At 35.2% G+C, this 17,918-nt stretch overlaps 1 protein-coding gene across 8 annotated transcripts in view; it reads right to left on the bottom strand.

The window, feature by feature from the left end:
• The window catches only part of CACNA2D1 (calcium voltage-gated channel auxiliary subunit alpha2delta 1), a 361,729-nt gene that overhangs the window by 153,627 nt on the left and 190,184 nt on the right, over positions 1-17,918 (bottom strand). The gene's annotated exons all lie outside the window — the stretch shown is intronic.

The following is a 17,918-nucleotide window of genomic DNA, read 5'->3' as shown; positions in this document are numbered from 1 at the left end:
TGATGATTTTTCCAGGCAATTAGGTGATTTATGCATAAAGAAATCCAGCAGGTACAACAATGTATGGATATTACTGAGCTGGTTAAGTATTTGTTGCACACATTTATTGGTTTGTTTAACTCCCAGAGCAAAAATAAAAATTGAGAAAGCACATCACAAGAGTCTAACTGCAGTAGCATACAGTGGAGAGTGGGAGGCCTGTAGAAACATGGTATCATACAATTCATACAAAGCAGTGAAGGACAATATTACTGATTACCAAATTATTACCAGATCAGTCAGCAAATCGATTCAGTATAATATCTATAGTGGTTTGAAACTTCAGGAATTTTCTATGGAATATGTTTTTGAAATGTTTCTGAACCATTTAATAACCCTACAGATTTATGTTCATTGTAATAGCTTTCCAATAAACTTAAGTGCTCTACTGTACCTTATAGTTTTTGTTACGCTTTTTAGAATTAAAGTAATTGTTATGTGCAACTTCTATGAATACATCTACATGTATATATTTTTTTCAAGTCCTAGTAATTGTGTATTAAAAAAGCAGTAGCTAACCTACTTCATGTCCGGTAGCTTGTTTAAAGCAGGCAACTGATGGTATTCTCTGAGAATAGCCTTATTTCTGTCGATGGTAAGCAATACTTTTGGACCATATGAATCTAAACAAAAACTTCACCACAAAATTCTCTTTTCTTTTATGAATACAAACAGGAAATAATGATTTCAGTAATCATTTTTCAAGTGAGCAAGACAAAGAAAATTATTACTTGCTTTAAAAAAGTACCATGACGTGTTAAAAGTTAATGCAGTTCACCTTTATAAATGATCTCTTTCCTTCATAAATAATGGTACTGTTCATTCTCATTTGTGACCTTTTTGAGATGCGAACATGAAGTATGTCATAGATGAGCTAAAAGCCAATATGAAGTAAATGTTGTTAATACAGCCTCATCCTCTTTCCCCCAAAATACACTTTTCCAACTTTCCATCAAAACACTGTTCTATTCTCAGCTCAATATGTTTCACATTAGTGTCTGGGTACCTAAGACAGAGCTCATAGTGTGATGCAGATAAAGGATGACACTTCTTTTATCATCTGTCATGACCCATAGCCATCATTATTAAAGACCAGCACTAATTGTTTATTCATTTGTTACTTGATTGTTATTAAAAGAATCGTAGACTATCCCACATTGAAGGGATCCACAAGGAGTCCAACATCTGGCTCCACAAAGGACCACTCAAAATTCAAACTCTATTCTGAGAGCACTGTCAAAATACGTCTTAAACTCCAGCAGGCTAGTGGGCCATGCCTACTGCCCTGGGGAGCCTTCTCCAGGGCCCCTCTTTGTAAAGAACTTTTTCCCAGCATCCAACCTGAACCATGAAAAACTTGTGGAAGCCTTCAAGTAAGTTGCAAGAGGTAGAAGATTCATTTGAACACTCCTTACTTTATATGTGGTTGTGTACAAAAACTACTATTCTGTAAATAAATGTATCTGTTTATAAAGCCGAATGATTTATTTGCAGGCAACATTTAAAACTGCTCAAGACTCAGCCCTGAGTGGTACTAGCAAAAAATGTTAGCACAAGTGCTTTGAAGGTGTTTACTGTTAAACAAAAATTTGTTTCACCGTTTCAGTTCAGAAGACAAGGATAAAGATGCGCTTCTCCTACCCTGCCTCCTTTTGCCATTACAACAGTTCTCCTATAACTCTTTTCCTGTAAGATTTTCTTCAGGAAAAACATGACCAGGAAAAAGCAATACAGACTTATTTATCTAGATATTATATATTTTAGTGATTTCATTTTAAAAAGGAATGTTTTCCTCTAAATACAAGTCTGTTTGATCTTCTCCTTCACCAACTTTAAAACAAGACATCAATTTAGTTCCCCACTCCACTGCTATTTCTTGTGTTTACCCTATGCACTGTCATTAAATCACTTAATGTACAGATTTTTAACATTGTACGCTATGAATATGTTTATAGAATCATAGAATCGTACCTACTTAAAGTGATTCCTTATTGTCACAGTATATTTCCCCATTCTTTTATAAATTTACTTGTTTAATTTGACAAAAGGTAGCACGGCATTTGTATCTACTTCTACTGGACCTAATAAAATATTTTAAACCACCTATTAAAAATGTATGCTTCAGATGCATGATGTTTTTACTAGTTAATTAAAGTAACCTCCCCAATATGAATTAGATACTTTGTTACACTATACTCATCCTGTAGTTCATTATCCTGCCTGCAGACATTACCTATACAATGCATAAACTAAAACTGACATTGGTCACATCTCACTGCTTTTAATATACAAAATGAGATACATAGTGCTACACCACATTGAGTGCTGCACAGTTCACAGATTAGATTCATGGATCAGTGGAATCTTTAGTGGACAGTTTTTCATAATTTAACCACTTCTAGGTGGCAAGAATAAATTGTTTTGTTGCCTGTTCTCAAGGAATTAGTTATTTATTTATTAACTCACTGACAAAGAATTTTAGTCTTCATGTTGTTATACACTTCTGCACCATTCTGCCATCAGGTAATACTGCATAGTTTTCCAGCAAGCTTAAGATAGAATGTAAATACCGCTGATTTTTTTTTATTATTTTTGTACATTGTTTTCATTTTCATTTATACAGTTTGAAAAAGTGAAGAGTAGCTTTTGCTGTCATAAATTCCCTTCCAGAGCAAACAGTTTCAGTATTTAACAGAGATATGAAAGGGAAAAAAAATTACTTTACAGACCAGCTCATTAATGTTTCTTACATGAAGATCAAGAAGACCAAGTGCCAGGTCTTGTACTTTAGTCACAACAACGCCATGCAACAATAGAGACTTCTGGTAGAGTGGCTGGAAAGCTGCGTGCAGTAAAATGATCTGGGGGTGTTAGCTGACAGCCAGCTGAACATGAGCCAGCAGCGTTCCCAGGTGGCCAAGAAGGCCAATGGCATCCTGGCTTCTATCAAAAATAATGTTGCCAGCAGGAGCAGGGAAGTGATCATACCTCTGTACTCACCTTGGGTGAGGCTGCACCCTTGAGTACTGTGTTCAGTTTTGAGTCCCTCATTACAAGAAAGACACTGAGGTACTGGGGCATGTCCAAAGAAGGGCAATAAAGCTGTGAAGGGTCTGGAGCACAAGTCTTACGAGGAGTGGCTGAGGGAACTGAGAATTTTTAGTCTGAAGAGGAGGCTTGGAGACCTTATCACTCTCTACAACTGCCTGAAAGGAGACTGTGGTGAGCTGGGGGGTTGTTCTCCTCTCCCTGGTAACCAAAGACAGTATGAGAGGTAATAGCCCTAAGTTGAAGGAAATTCAGCTTGGGTATTGGGAAAATTTCTTCTCTGAAAGTCTGTTCAAGCATTGGAACAGGTTGCCCAGGGAAATGGTGGAGTCACCATCCCTGGAGGTGTTCAAGAAACGTGGAGATGTGACACTGTGTGACATGGGTTAGTGGGCATACTGAGGATGGGTTGATAGTTGGACTAGATGATTTTAGTGGTCTTTTCCAACTTCACTGATTCTATGATTCTATTCTATACAATAATATCTGACCCTTGCAGATAATTCAGTGTACAGATAACATGCTTATGCCAGATTCTCCTCAGTTCCACACAGTACCAAAGACGAAAGACCCTTTTCACTCCTACCCTTTCATGGCTCCCATAGAAAACCCTGCTCTATAAAATTAGTGTTAGAATTCCAAAGTTCCACGAAATGCAGAACCAGTCAAAGCTCTTTTCCTCCTCCCCCTGTGGAAACATGGTGAGTTTTGAAATATCTGTTTTTCTGCAAGAAATGTTTACATTTCATTTGGAGAAACAAATAAATAAATACTGGGAACCCTAAGATTTTCAACAAATATCAAAAACTACTTATTCTGAAATGCTGCTTACGTGGATTCTGTAACAGAGATTTCTTATGCCATCAGGCTTGTATATGAGGCTTCCTAGAGAATCCAGTTAACCTGGATACTCTGATGTAGTCTAAAATAAGGTCAGGAACACATGGCAGACTGAAGGAATACAACTCAATCTAGAACTTCTGTGTTACCCTGTAAAATAATAAGGGAAAAAGCAGTTTTCTGCAGCTGTTCATACACTGAGAAATTAATCTAATTTAGATGTCAATTACCTTTTTTCCTGAAAGTAGCAGTTCTAAAACAACTGTATGTAAAACGTGAAAGTAAAAAATAACACTTTTCCCTTATTCACTTGCGATAGAGATGCTAGGAGATAATGAACTCCCTGAGAATAGAGAACTGCTTCTGTTAAAGCTGCCCATAATTTGAACACTTTTTTCAATGAACAACTGTAGAGAAACCTGAAATTACTGCAGTAGATTATGTTGCAAATATTGCAAAATTATTACTGCACATTTAAAAATATAAAACAAATACAGTCATTTCAATTGTTTTCAAATAACAGTTTTCCTGTAACCTCCAGGAATTTAATACAGAATGTGCTAAAATGACCAAAACCAAGCAAAGTATAATACCTTTTTTATTACATTGTCAACGGTTTACGGGCGTTCAGCCCAGTTCCATGACGAATGGGACGGGGGACCCATGGGCCCACACCTCGGGAAAAGGGAAAAGGGGAAAAGGGTAAGGAGATGGCCCTGAGAGCAAAGAACAGCAGCAACAATCTGAGGAGAAACAAACTAATTTACTAAATAAGATATCGGAATGCAAAACAACACACTATAATACAATATAATTACAATTTAAGCTGATAAATCCAATACAGAGAGAGAGAATGTCCCAAGGTAGGCCTTACTCTACTACCGACGATAAGACGGCTGGAGAGCGAGGTGCTGCCAGGACGAGAGACAGGCGGAAAAAGGGATGAGGTCTCGTGATCTGCAAGTTTTTATCTTTTCCCTCTGGCCGGAAATGGTAACAGAGGAGCAAATTACCTTGGGGAATGTAGTAGTCCTTCTCTTCTGAGAACCAGGTACATTCACTACATGATGTTATGATGTGGAATACCAATAACCGAAAATCATAAAACCATGACATACATTTAACCTACTATTATAGTGATACCTACAAGGAATCTTCTGTTCTGTTGGTAAAAGTAAGAAATCAAAACCAAGAATAAAACAAACCTCATAACAAATATATTTCTGATTTCCTCCTAACTGATGTTACACAATATATTGGCTTGTTTTGGATGCATAAATACAGGTACTGTTTAGAGGTGGACACTGTCCTGTAAATGCACAAGGCAAAGTAAATGTCTGCATCTTTATTGAGCCTCGTGTAATTACGGTTCAAGAATAAGCATAACTATTACTAAAAACTGTTCATTTGTTTTCAACTTATTTGGCTTTTCTCCTTCAAACAGAATGATACGCAGTCTTTTTACTTTTGACTATTCAGTTTAAAAACATTCTTAGAATTACAGAATCAAATTTGGAGAACATTTTAAAATCACAAATTAGTCCAAAATACTTAGAAAAGACACAGAATACTAGGGAAAGAACTAGGAGTCTTGCTGCTGAGTGTGCAGTAATAACACCAATAACAACCTTGTATTTTCTCTTTCACAGAAATACTGAGCAGTAGAACACTCAGAGGATGAAATTAGTGTAAATGTTTACAAATGTTAAAAAATATTCCATTAAGAGCTTCTATGAACCACCTACTTTAATTTAAACACTTTCTTGTGTCTCTTTGCATAAAGCTGTGCAAAAACAAAAAAGCTCACTCTAATACCTTAAGGATAATTAAGATTTAAATCCAACCCAATAAATCCTATGATAAATAATCCATCTAGTTTTAGTTTAATCCCTTACATAGTCTGACATGCAGTTTAAGGCACAATTAGACTCTTCAGAAAAGAAAGCTAATACAAAAATATTCCTGTTCCTGAATGGTATAACATTAGGGAATAAAAGTATACAAATGGGAGAAAGGAAGAAAGAATGGCAATTATTACAACCTGTTATTATTACAGCTTTGTAATTCTCTGTAAGTGAAATGGCACATGAAAATTAGGAGATCACCAGCTAATAAATATATTTTTTCCTTCAGTTTCTATAAGCACATTGATTTACCTCCTTTATTTAGAGTGAATATGGAGTTCAACAAAACAGTAAGTTATTCCAATTTAAAAACGTCTTAAAAACGGATGCAAGAAATGGACTGGAAAGTGTATGTAAAATAGGACTAACAAACAAGATCTTAAAAAAAAATCAACCTAATTTTTAATAAAAATTTGACAAATGAACAGCAGTTCAACAACAACACAGTTAAAAATATTTCCCCGTATTACTCTTCATATGGACAAATGAGACACAGAAATTTCACTTGATTTAAAAACTAGTTTCTCACAATAGAAAAATTAACATGGTAATTAAAATTGTCAATCCAGATCTGCACTAAAATTTATAAGCCTATTTTCTGAATGGCTTTTGTTAAGATTCTCCTAACACTAATAACTGGAATAAGAAGTTTAAGGTAAAGATTACAGGAACGATTACACGAAGAAAGATTAAAAGTGCTGCATAGTAATTGTCCCTGAATACACTTTATTTTTAAAGGTGGTAAAATTTTATTCAGCATTCATTTACAGTATGTTCCTGCATTGATATTATCAGTCCATGAATCTTCAAATGTATACTCAGTTTTCATGGGATGGACACATAGTGTCTGTCTACACGTCAACGTAAATAGAATGAGTAATTTATTAATAATCTGAATGCTGGAATGAGTGTGAATAAAACATAGACCCCTCATATAAAGGGATATTTTATCAGGATTAAAATTCCAATTTAGAAAAAACAATGTGAACATTATTTTCCATTTTGGATTTTTTCTGAATTAGAAGATACCATATGGAAAACCAGTATGTCCTCTCTCACATTAACTGATGATATATTTTTGAAAGACATTTAACGCAAATGATCCAGCTGAAGATAAAATAAATTCTCTGAATTTTGTGAAGAAGTACAATAATACAGAATAAATTTAAAAATGCAAAATCTATTTCAATTACCTTCCTACAAAAACTGGACAGAGATTGAGAGATGTTATTTTGCCAGATCATGGTATTTTTGTGGCATATGGTAGGCATAATATTAACATACTTGTAAGAGTAAATACTTGTTAAAAATGGAATATCATAATTCATGTTGTTACTCTTTTTGAAAACTTACTGGTTACAGGAGCATCCTGACCTTGCCTGGATCAAGAACTGAGTAGCTGAGTATGACAAGAGCCACAGCAAATGGGCTGAGTGCGGTGAGCCACGACATGCCTCAGTACATGCTATGCACCAGTGAATGACACGAAAATATGTGAAATGTTGGTAAATCAGGATAACAGATTGATTTAACTGGCAGCCTGTGACAATGTCTGTCTATAAAATAACCAGTAATACCGACCATACAGATACATTGCCAAGCTGACATCTGACATACCAGGAAATCCAAGCATCAAAATGGAACCAGTCCCCATCAGAGCTGAACCACAGCCCAGCATCCTGCATACCTCTGGCTGGGCTGTGCCAACCCACCAGCACTGTGACCGGGGTATGTGTACCTCCCCAAAGTACAAGCAACTGAGAATGACTTCTTCTTACAAGATAAAATTCAACTGATTACAAAGAAGATATCCAGGTGGGAAAATGAAATAAATCTGTTAGCACCTAATTAACCTCCGTATCAAACTGTCCTATTGGTTTAATTAAAGCAGCAAATTAATTTATTCAGCATTAATTTCTTTAGTTGGTGAAAGAACATAATAAGTAAACACAATTTGTCAAAATTGATTGTAAATTCTATATAAATTGTAAAGACTGTGACCAGCACAGTACAGGAGCCTAGTTAAACAGTTTGGATATGATTTTAGATCAGCTTTGCAGGGCATTGGCATTGGTATTCTAAATTCATGTTTAAGTAGGTGCTGTGATGTCATGAACTAAGCTACATTTCCATCAGAAGAGCGGTAGCCAGCAGGACGAGGGAGGTGATTGTTCCCCTCTATTCTGCCCTTGTGAGACCCCACATGGAGTACTGAATCCAAGTCTGGGGCCCCAAACGCAGGAAGGATGTGGAGCTTTTGGAGAGGGTCCAGATGAGGGCCACAAGATGATCCAAGGGCTGGAGCACGTCTCCTGTGAAGATAAGCTGAAGGAAATGGGCTTGTTCAGCCTGGAAAAGAGAAGGCTGCAGGGAGATCTCATCACAGACTTCCAATATTTAAAGGGAGTTTATAAAAATGAGAGAAATCAACTTTTTACATGGGTAGATCGTGATAGGACAAGGGGGAATGGTTTTAAGCTAAAGGAAGAGATATTTACATTAGATGTCAGGGGGATGTTTTTTGCAGAGCAAATGGTCAGGTACTGCAACATGCTGCCCAGAGAGATTGTAGATGCCCCATCCGTGGAGGAGTTTAAGGCCAGGTTGGATGGGGCCCTGAGAAATCTGATCTAGTACTCGATCTAGTGGCTGGCAATCCTGCCTGTGGCAGGCGGGATGGAACTTCATGATCCTTGAGGTCCCTTCCAACCCAAGCCATTCTACGGTTCTATGATTGTATTTGCATGTCTTGCTCTATCATAACTAAATATAGCAAATATGCCGATTCTCCAACAACCACAAATCCCAAAAGAACTGTATAGGAAATTGTATATTTTAAATAAATGTGTGTATGTACATGTGTTTGTATTATACATATGTAATATACTTACAACATCAATATATATTTTTATATATAATATTAATACATATTTTAAACCACATACTCAGCACAATCAGCTTAAATTTATGTTTTAATTTCACAGTGAGCTTAAGTTTATGAAGCTGCTACCATGTTTTCATCAATCAGAGATAAACAAGATGGATAGGATTGGTACAATCAGCATTACTAAACATATAAAACATGAACAAAAATTTAATCATGCCATCAAGCCCTAAGGCATGTAATAGAACAGCGAAATAAAAATCCATGAGGCTGGCGTCTTGGTTTTCTGTACTGCTGACAGAAACCTTATCCAAGACCACCTGCACACTGAGGATAACACCAGCCAGAGCAGTTCCTAGACTGTCTCTCTGGAGTTTAATCACCTCAAACTTCATAGCTTAGAACATGAGGTTAAATGCTTGAGATTATTTTTAAGATTATATTTCTCCCACTTTTTGAATGCACACTTGGAGAAATCAGAAGCTGCTAGAAGTAAATAAGCACTAAGCAGAACTCCAATTCATGAAAAATTTTGATAGATTGAAGAATAGCTAGGTAAGATAAAATGCATAAAGAATGGACTTCACAAAGTAAAATGCACAAGCTCTAACTTCCAACATCACACAGCTAAATGTGCATTAACCTAACAAACCCTCTCATCTTGTAATAGATGGGCCTAAGTAACTGAATCAATATTTTTTATTTAAGTAATTATGGTAAAATACCAGGAATATTCTTACACAAATTTTCAAACCCATTATTTAAGTTCCTGCTTCCTTCAGGATCACACAAAAGCTGATAATGTTAAAACAACTAATTCTAGGGAAACACTGAAGTGACAGACATTAGCAAAAAGATGCAGAAATTTTCCATTATCAACCAGACAATTTAATGAGTGATGTGATAGATGGATTGCTTCTCAGAAGTCCTGCAACTACCATGCAGTCATGAATACGATGGAGGTATTGAATTTAAACATAAACAATCAGGGCAGCCTGGTCTACTGGTTAGCAACCCTGCACACAGCATGGGGGTTGAAACTAGATGATCATTATGGTCCTTTTCAACCTAGGCCATTCTATGATTCTATGATTCAATCTATTCTTTACAAATATGCACACTGTAATAAGAAATTAAGAAAAAAAGAAGGTACATTATTTCAGCATATGTTTGATTCCAAACAAATCCATTCATTTGAAATTGCTGTTTGATTGACGCAGATTATTTTATTTGGTTACTGAATATAATATGTAGCAATCTGTATTTCATGTATAAAGTGAAAATAAAAAGTAAAAACATTTTCCCTAATGAAATTATAACAAACAAAATCAAATCAACTTTATCAAAACAATGTTCATTTCACCCTTCTGTAAAATCTTTAAATTTTAACAAAGATTAGAGGTTTAATTCTGATAAACGCCATAGTCCATGTAATTTCAACTCCTATAAATTTTATGTCCTCACCTTACTTTTTCAAAAATGCTTTGAAGTGGAAGATGAAAATGTTGTGTAAGACTTTTTTCTTTTTACATGCATACATATACTTTGAGAATATATCCAATGGATGATACGTTCCACAGAACAGAAGATTTCTGTGCTATTTAAATTTCTTCTCTATTTACCTTGTCCCAGAATAATCATATATGGCATGAAATGTATTACAGAAAGTCACTGGAATTATATTCCAGGAAAGAGCAACCAGATAACATTCGTGTCTTACAAGAAACTCATTTCAATAGAAAAAAAAAAAGAAAAAATAACGATAAAGAAAAAAAAGAAACATAGCTGCATAAATAGCAGTAGCTGAGGGGCTTAGACATCTCTTTCCTTCTTCTTTTTTTCCATCTACAAAAACTAAAATAAAAAGAGAGAATAGCATTGCATTTCTGCTGGGAAAATAAAACACACAGTATTTTTGGCTTACTATGACAATACTGTGTAATACAGGAGAAACGAGCTTTCATATATAAATTATGAAAGTCTGATGCAAACTTTGGACCACATTTTACATAGCTGACACTGACCTGTGAAGTCAATGATCTTCCTTACATAAATTTTTAAAAATAATTTTATTTCTTTCCCTGTCTGCATCGAGTCTTTACCTGTTTTTTCCAATAGCTTAACATCTGTACAAAAAAAAAAAAAAGAAAAAAGCCACAGAGATGTAAAACATATAAAAAGATGTGATACTGCATTTAAACCATAGAAATTGCTATTCCTTATCTTAGACAACCTGCCTGAAGATTAGGAAAAAAAAAAAACAATTAAATCTCTCTATATCATTCTAAACGTGGAAAGTTTCTTTCTAAAAGGTAATAAAGTTGAATGCATTTCACACCATGTCATCTTTTCAGGCTGCTTTGGTTCACAGACATAACAAATATGTCTGGCATATTGACTTTTAATTATATTAATAGGGTTCTTACTAAGATAAACCTTACCCTCTTCATTAAGATTTTACTGTAAATTATTTTACAAGATCTCTGATGTCTTAGAAGGAAAACAACTATAGGCAGTAGTTATCAGGCTTAAGAAGTACCCCACGCTCACCTAATTAATTAAGACAGGAGTCATAATTTAATTATTCAGCTCTGACATCTATTTTGTGCATGTCTTGCACTCAATCACTGTAATAAAGCAAAGTTCTGTGAGTACACCTTAATTCAGAAGCAGTTCAGTAGCATGAGACAAATCAGCAGCTGTAAAATGTCATTCTTATTGTTACTTAACATAAAATGATGAGAAATTTTCAAGTTAATCACTACAAGCAAAAGGACCATATCACAAATAATTAAAACGTAATTACCTTTCTTCCTAATTATTGGATACATTACACTGGTATGCTGGATTTCATGCAGAAAATCATTATGATTTAAGAGCTGTATCAATGTTTTGCAATTAGATTTTGCATCCTGCATATAATAACTGCACTAAGTTAAAAATTATTGTGTTTTCTTCCATGGACCACAACAGGGTTTTTTACTTGTCATTCATTTGATACTTGTGTCACAAACTGCAAACAAATATGGAGGCAACCAGCTATTTAAGTGCGGTCATTTCTACCAAAAATGCAGCCGTACTCTCAGAGCCCAGACTAGAAACAGACACAGCAGCCAACATTAGACAGCAAAATGCAATTACAGCCCACTTTGACTAAACCAAAACGTTGTAAAACCAGATTGGCAGCTTCTGCCTGCCAGTAAGATGGAGAGAACACCATTCTCTCGTCTGAATAAAGTGTTCTTCCTTAAAAACGGTGTCAGCCCAAGGCTGCACATAAACTCCAGGCAGCACGTGCAACAACCCCGGATCTCCAGTGACCACTCCTGATTTAATGTTCCAGTTTTCCCCTTTTCTTCTAACTCTCCAAACCCTGCCCAGTTAGAACAGTCTGTGCTTTTAACAACTCAGAGGAGAAGTTCTAAATTGGCACACCTTCCGGTAAATTTCCAGAATATTTTAAAAACAGACAATTGTCATTCTAGGCACAGAAATATTATATTTCACACCACTTTATCATTCCTATCAGAATCTATAGTTAACAGATAGGCTTGGGCCCCTATGTTTTGTATAATTCATTTTACAATTCTTGTACTGGCAACATTTATTTGAATTTCATTTATTTTGAAAATCAGATAACCAGATAATGTGAGATGTGTGCAAAGAGCCCTGGCAAAAAAAAAAAAAATTAAACAAGAGCAAATACTATTACGGAATGGAAGTAGGATGGGTATTTGATGAAAAAGACAAGGAAACAGAAAGGTTCCTTCATACCTAACCAAAAATGTAGAGAAATTCTAGAATGAAGTATTGGTGAGAGTAAATTGGGTAAAATTAAACTTACGTGGATATAGAAGTTTTGCTGAAAGTCTTCTATCACTTTTCAGGTGGAAAAAAAATCACTTGCAAAGCATAAAAAGTTTTATCAGGAGAAAACACTGGAGTTATGTGCAGTCACAGAAAAATAACAATAGAGCCAAGCTCCCCGGTTTCACCATTCCCATGTGTAACTCTTAGAAATGTAAAACTGAAGTTCCTCTCTTGAGAAGTGGTGAATCTCATAGGACTAAAAGGAGAGTCCTGCCTGCATTAATTAATCACCAGGGATTATTCCTCCATTTTTAAAAGGAAAGATCTGTTCTGGAAAGAATAGTCACATATTTATGTTTATTTTTGAAATTTTCAAGACAGTTGCAATACACAGTGGTTCAGTTCAAGTATAATTTGAGGCTAAAAAATGGGAAAATGAAAACAGTGTGACAGCATTTTCCATGACGACATAAATTACGGGCAGTCATAGAGTTGGCCAAAAGCTGTCAAGACTTGCTAACTCCTCATGTTCCCTCAGCACAACCTACATTTGTTTGTGTATGAATTTTTGCAGTCCTGATTTGCTCATAGTTGACAGCAAAAGTGAACTGGGGAAAAGTAAAAAGCTCAATACAGACTACATTTCTGGCCAAATCAGGTGAAATTTTATTATGGTTTCATTGCATAATATAGAATAATGTTAACATACTGCTCATTTTGAACAGTCTCTCTTCTCCATGTTATGAGTATCTCCTGCTTTATGGCAAGCCCTCAGAAATATCTGCCATTACTTATACTCATCATCATTATTTTCAGGATGTAGAAGAGCCAGAATTTCACCTTTTGTTTAAGTTCCATGAAGAATCAGAAGTACATTATGCACAGGGCACAGAAGAATAAGAATTCCCAAATCCCTTGAGCTAAACGTAGCTCTTAATAATAGGATTATCTATGGCTTTCAGAGTATTTTAAAATCAGTTCAGAATGAAGCTCATATTAACATTTTCATTGTATTATAACTGCAAAATACTAGAGATATTAAAAAAAAATCTGTTTACAACTACTGTGCAAGCCACTGTTCTTGAAATATCAGCTTTTGGTATATTTTAGGTGTATAATGCCTGGAAAATGCCTTTCACCAACTTTTAAATACCTCAGCCTCCCAAGCACCTTTTTTCTCTTTCTAAAGATGGGATGTAACAAAGATGAATTCTCATCTAGTATCTGAAAAGAACAAGGTAAGCTGTCAAGGCCTGCATGACTCCTGGAGTTTTGTCATTTGAAAAAGAGGAGGAAATAGAAGAAAAACGTAAATTCCTCAAAGGATAAAAAAAAAAAAAAAAATCCAAAACATCTCAGAATTTCAAAAAAGTTCTAATCCTAACATGAAATAATATGTACACTCCTTAGCCCACTCTTAATAATAATAACAATAATATCCTTTATCCTTCCATTAGTAATTCAAAATCAGCAGAGTTAAAGTAGGTTAATACTTGTTTTCCAATAAACATTAAATATTTCCTAAATGCAGCATAAAAAAGGGTCAGGATAACATGAATGTAATGGGAAGTAAGGGGGAACTAATCTATAGAATTTCCCTAAGGAGGTGATAGGAACTAGTTAGACTCTAGCTATACTGGCAAGAATAAATCAAGGAGAAATATACTAATATTCTTAAACTGAAAATATTTGGCAAAGAAAAAAAGAAAACATACTTGCAATGAAATTCTAAATACTTAATTTTACCATTCACCTAGGATAGTAACAAAAGGCTAAGAATTATTTATCCCATATTTAAATTAGCTACTGAATTTGAAGGTGAAATGTAAAATCAAAAAATAATCACCTTCATCTGTGTTAAAAATTCAGTGAAGACTTCACTGCATTCTGCAGAACAGCATCCTGCAGAAAGCTTTTCGTAACATACTGCACTTCTCTATTGTAAACCAAAAAGCCTGCCGGTTGTTAGTAAACTGAGTATAATAGTATATCTTGCTTTTAATAAGATGTTTGTTCAGAAAGCACATTAAAGAATCATTCAAAATGAAGGCATTAATGCAGATGTATGGTGTCTTAATAAGAAATAACACCTCTTTTTTTCTTTTTTTCTTTCCTCCAGCTCCTTTCCGCCACCCTCCATCTGCAATTTTATTTTATTTTTTTAATGACTTTCCCGGTCAATAAGTAAAAAGCACATTAATGTCCTTTAACATACTTGATTTTTTCAGAGAAAATAGAATGCTTGAAAGATTCAACAATGATTGAAGGTGTTTCATCTTGCCATTCTAAGAGCTTTTTTGTCTGGTTCCTACCAGTGAATTAATCTGTTGCCCAGATGAGATCCTTGCAATAATTTGTATTCTAAAGTTACAATTCTACACTGAACATTAAGCATAATGAGAGATGATAAATAACCAGTTGATATAGCTGAAAAGTTCTCTCTACTACAGTTACACATTTAAGATCTCTGCTAATTTATAATCTTGATTCTGATTGTAAGGCTACTGTTTGCCACCTTCCTTATTAATCTCCTATTGGGTTTAAGACTCCAGTGATGTTGGAAAAAAAAGAAATAAGAATCAAAGCTGAAGGGTTTAAATGATTAATCATGCTAACCCAAAAGACAGTTATGGGATTTTGAGTGGTTTTTTTTTTTTTTCGTTTGGACATATTTCTTATACCCAGCTACCCTCCTGGATATTTGTAAATGGAAACACAGAACTGTAGGGGTTGGAAGGGACCTCTGGAGATCATCTAGCCCAATCCCAATGATAAAGCTGGTTCCCTACAGCAGGTCACCCAGAAAGTGTCCAAACAGGTCTTGAGTATCTCCAGAGAAGGACACTCCACAACCTCCACAAACAAGAGGGCATCAGTGAGACTTTGTGGAAACAATCTGAACATTAGTGGCAGGACGTGTGAGACAGACCGAGTAGGGAATGCAAGACAAAATCTGCACTCATCTTATGAAACCTATGACAGACGTCTCCAGGAAGGTTTCAGGATGGGCATGTCCACATGTCCACAGTGAAATTCTACATTACGATGAATCACTTAATAATTACAGCAGTCTTAGGAAAGTAATGTGAGTGCTTCAAATACTATAAATTCTAAATTTGACATCCAGTTTGGGGAAGCGCTGGTGAGAAACCTCCCCACATGCTTGTTCCTGCAAAATTTACTGTGCATTTTATGGATCAAAAAGGTGTGATCAATAAGTAGCACATGAACGTTAGAACAATGCGTGAAATCATAGTTTCAGTCAATCATTCATTCCTATTTCCCTCTGCAACTCAGATTGCACATACACAGTTCTATCAAAGATGTCAGAGTGCAAACAATCCCTGACAGAAGAAAGGTGATTTCATTCTATTCAGTGAGATATGGCACATTTAATTTAAATTATGCACAAATCAGAGCTATATGTCACATAAGTGAAGGTGGCACACGGCCCTTCAGAGAAGAACACATCATATTCCCTAAGATCCTTACCATCTGCCTGTCAATTTAAATCAATTGTTCTGCGTAGTTTTTTTCCAAGTCACTTGCGTTAGAAGTATGAGGCTTCATCCAAAATTAATCAAAATCAATGGAAGACTTATTTCACTGAGTTTTGGATCAGAACACTGTCAAGATACAGTCACCTTTGACACTTTGCCCGTTCTCAGCGTTGTTCAAACTTTCACAGAATTACTAAGTACAGTTTACTAGAAAAGGTTCACACACTTGCTTTCTACCTGTGGGAAATGGTTACACACACCCCAGATCTGCTACAAAATCTAAACAGCATCAAACTGTACAAATGCTCTCTGCACTGGACTACAAGAGGTACAAGCCATAAGGGATATGCATCCTCTCTCCACTGTTATTAGAGAAAAACTGTACTGTAGCTTGTCACCTTCTCTGAGCCATCTCAGATCTCTCTTTCAGAAGAAAAAGCATGTCTAATAACTGCCTCCCTAGAATGACGCAGCACTAACGTTGGAAAACTGATGCTTTTTTTTTTTTCCCCCAGTTTAAGCTTTTAAGATGAAATATTTTAGTGTTGCTGTCATGTCCACAGTAAGTTACAGGCAGACCTGAAACATGCGGCCTACTGCTTCTCTGCTCCTGAAGGTCACTTCCTGGGTCACCTCAATGGATCAGCTCCTGTTACTGGAGACTTGTTTTGTCTCAGTTACCCTTTTTATCTTTCATTTTATTTATCTTTCATTTCTTTAGTGAGCAACTTTTCACTACAGTTTTATACAACCAATGTTCATTTGTTAAAAAAAAAAAATCATAATTCCGAAGTGTTTTCTCTATGACCTACTGTCTCACTTTTAAGGCCAGGTCTACACCTCATTATCACAGCAATGCTGTTTCACAAATACCAGAGTTAAGAAAATCATCATTTACACAGAAGAGTATAAAATTACATTATTGTTTAAAAGATAAGGCACATTGAAATATTTTTTCTTGTGGCATTTTCATGTGATAATTAATTCCTAAAAGTCTGAATTTCAGTTTTCATATAAGTAAATGGATGCTAATAGGCCATGCAAAAAGACTCTTCTTGTTAAAATACAAATGAAATATCCCTTATGTTTATACATGTGTAAGAAATTAATACTGCAGCTGAACTGGAAACAAAATTGCTTTAGTTAACCAACCATTGCAACGCAATCAAATGTGGTATCAAATGTAATTGTGTAAAACCATTTGGGGAGTAACAGCAATTATTTCATAGAGCATTCTCCTCCTCTCCTTCCAATTCACTTGCACACAATTTTGTTCATGCATCTCTACACTAGCAAAGTAATTCGACCATCACAAGTGTCAAAAACACCATCATTTCATTCTGCAATACACAAGAAGATTCAAACTGACAAGGCTGTTTCATTTACCAATATTGGGTTGTAACTCTGATTTGTAACTGCATTAATCTAAAAACGTTTAAGTAGTTTTTTATTTCTCCAGCTGTATGTGCAGCTAGGGAATTGTGCAATGCTGATGGAGCAGGAAGCAAAGAATGGCATTTCTTTGTTTGCCTGAAGCTAAGTACTTTGCATTTGCCTTCACACACTTCATAGCTATTGTTAAATCTAAAGATTTAACACTCTTCTAATGTATTATTTTCAGGCGTAAAATAGAGAAGAACTGCAGTTTGATATTTTAATTGACTATGTGCTTAATCAGACAACAACCCATATTACAATCCAATACTAATGAAAATTGTTCCTTCTTTTACTCAGAAGACGCTCAGTATTCTTAATTACTATTTGTAATTAATACCCTTTTGAATTGTTTTGTACTTTTTAGTAAGTTAATTAGTATTTACTAAAATTATTTTGGCATTTAATTATCAATGCAAAACACCAAAAAAACATTATGATCATTACTTCTGTCAGCCA

Source organism: Numida meleagris, chromosome 1 (assembly GCF_002078875.1).
Source record: "Numida meleagris isolate 19003 breed g44 Domestic line chromosome 1, NumMel1.0, whole genome shotgun sequence".
Lineage (NCBI taxonomy): Eukaryota > Metazoa > Chordata > Aves > Galliformes > Numididae > Numida > Numida meleagris.
The sequence above is the reverse complement of the archived record's forward strand: the minus strand, read 5'-3'. Positions and strand labels throughout refer to the sequence as shown.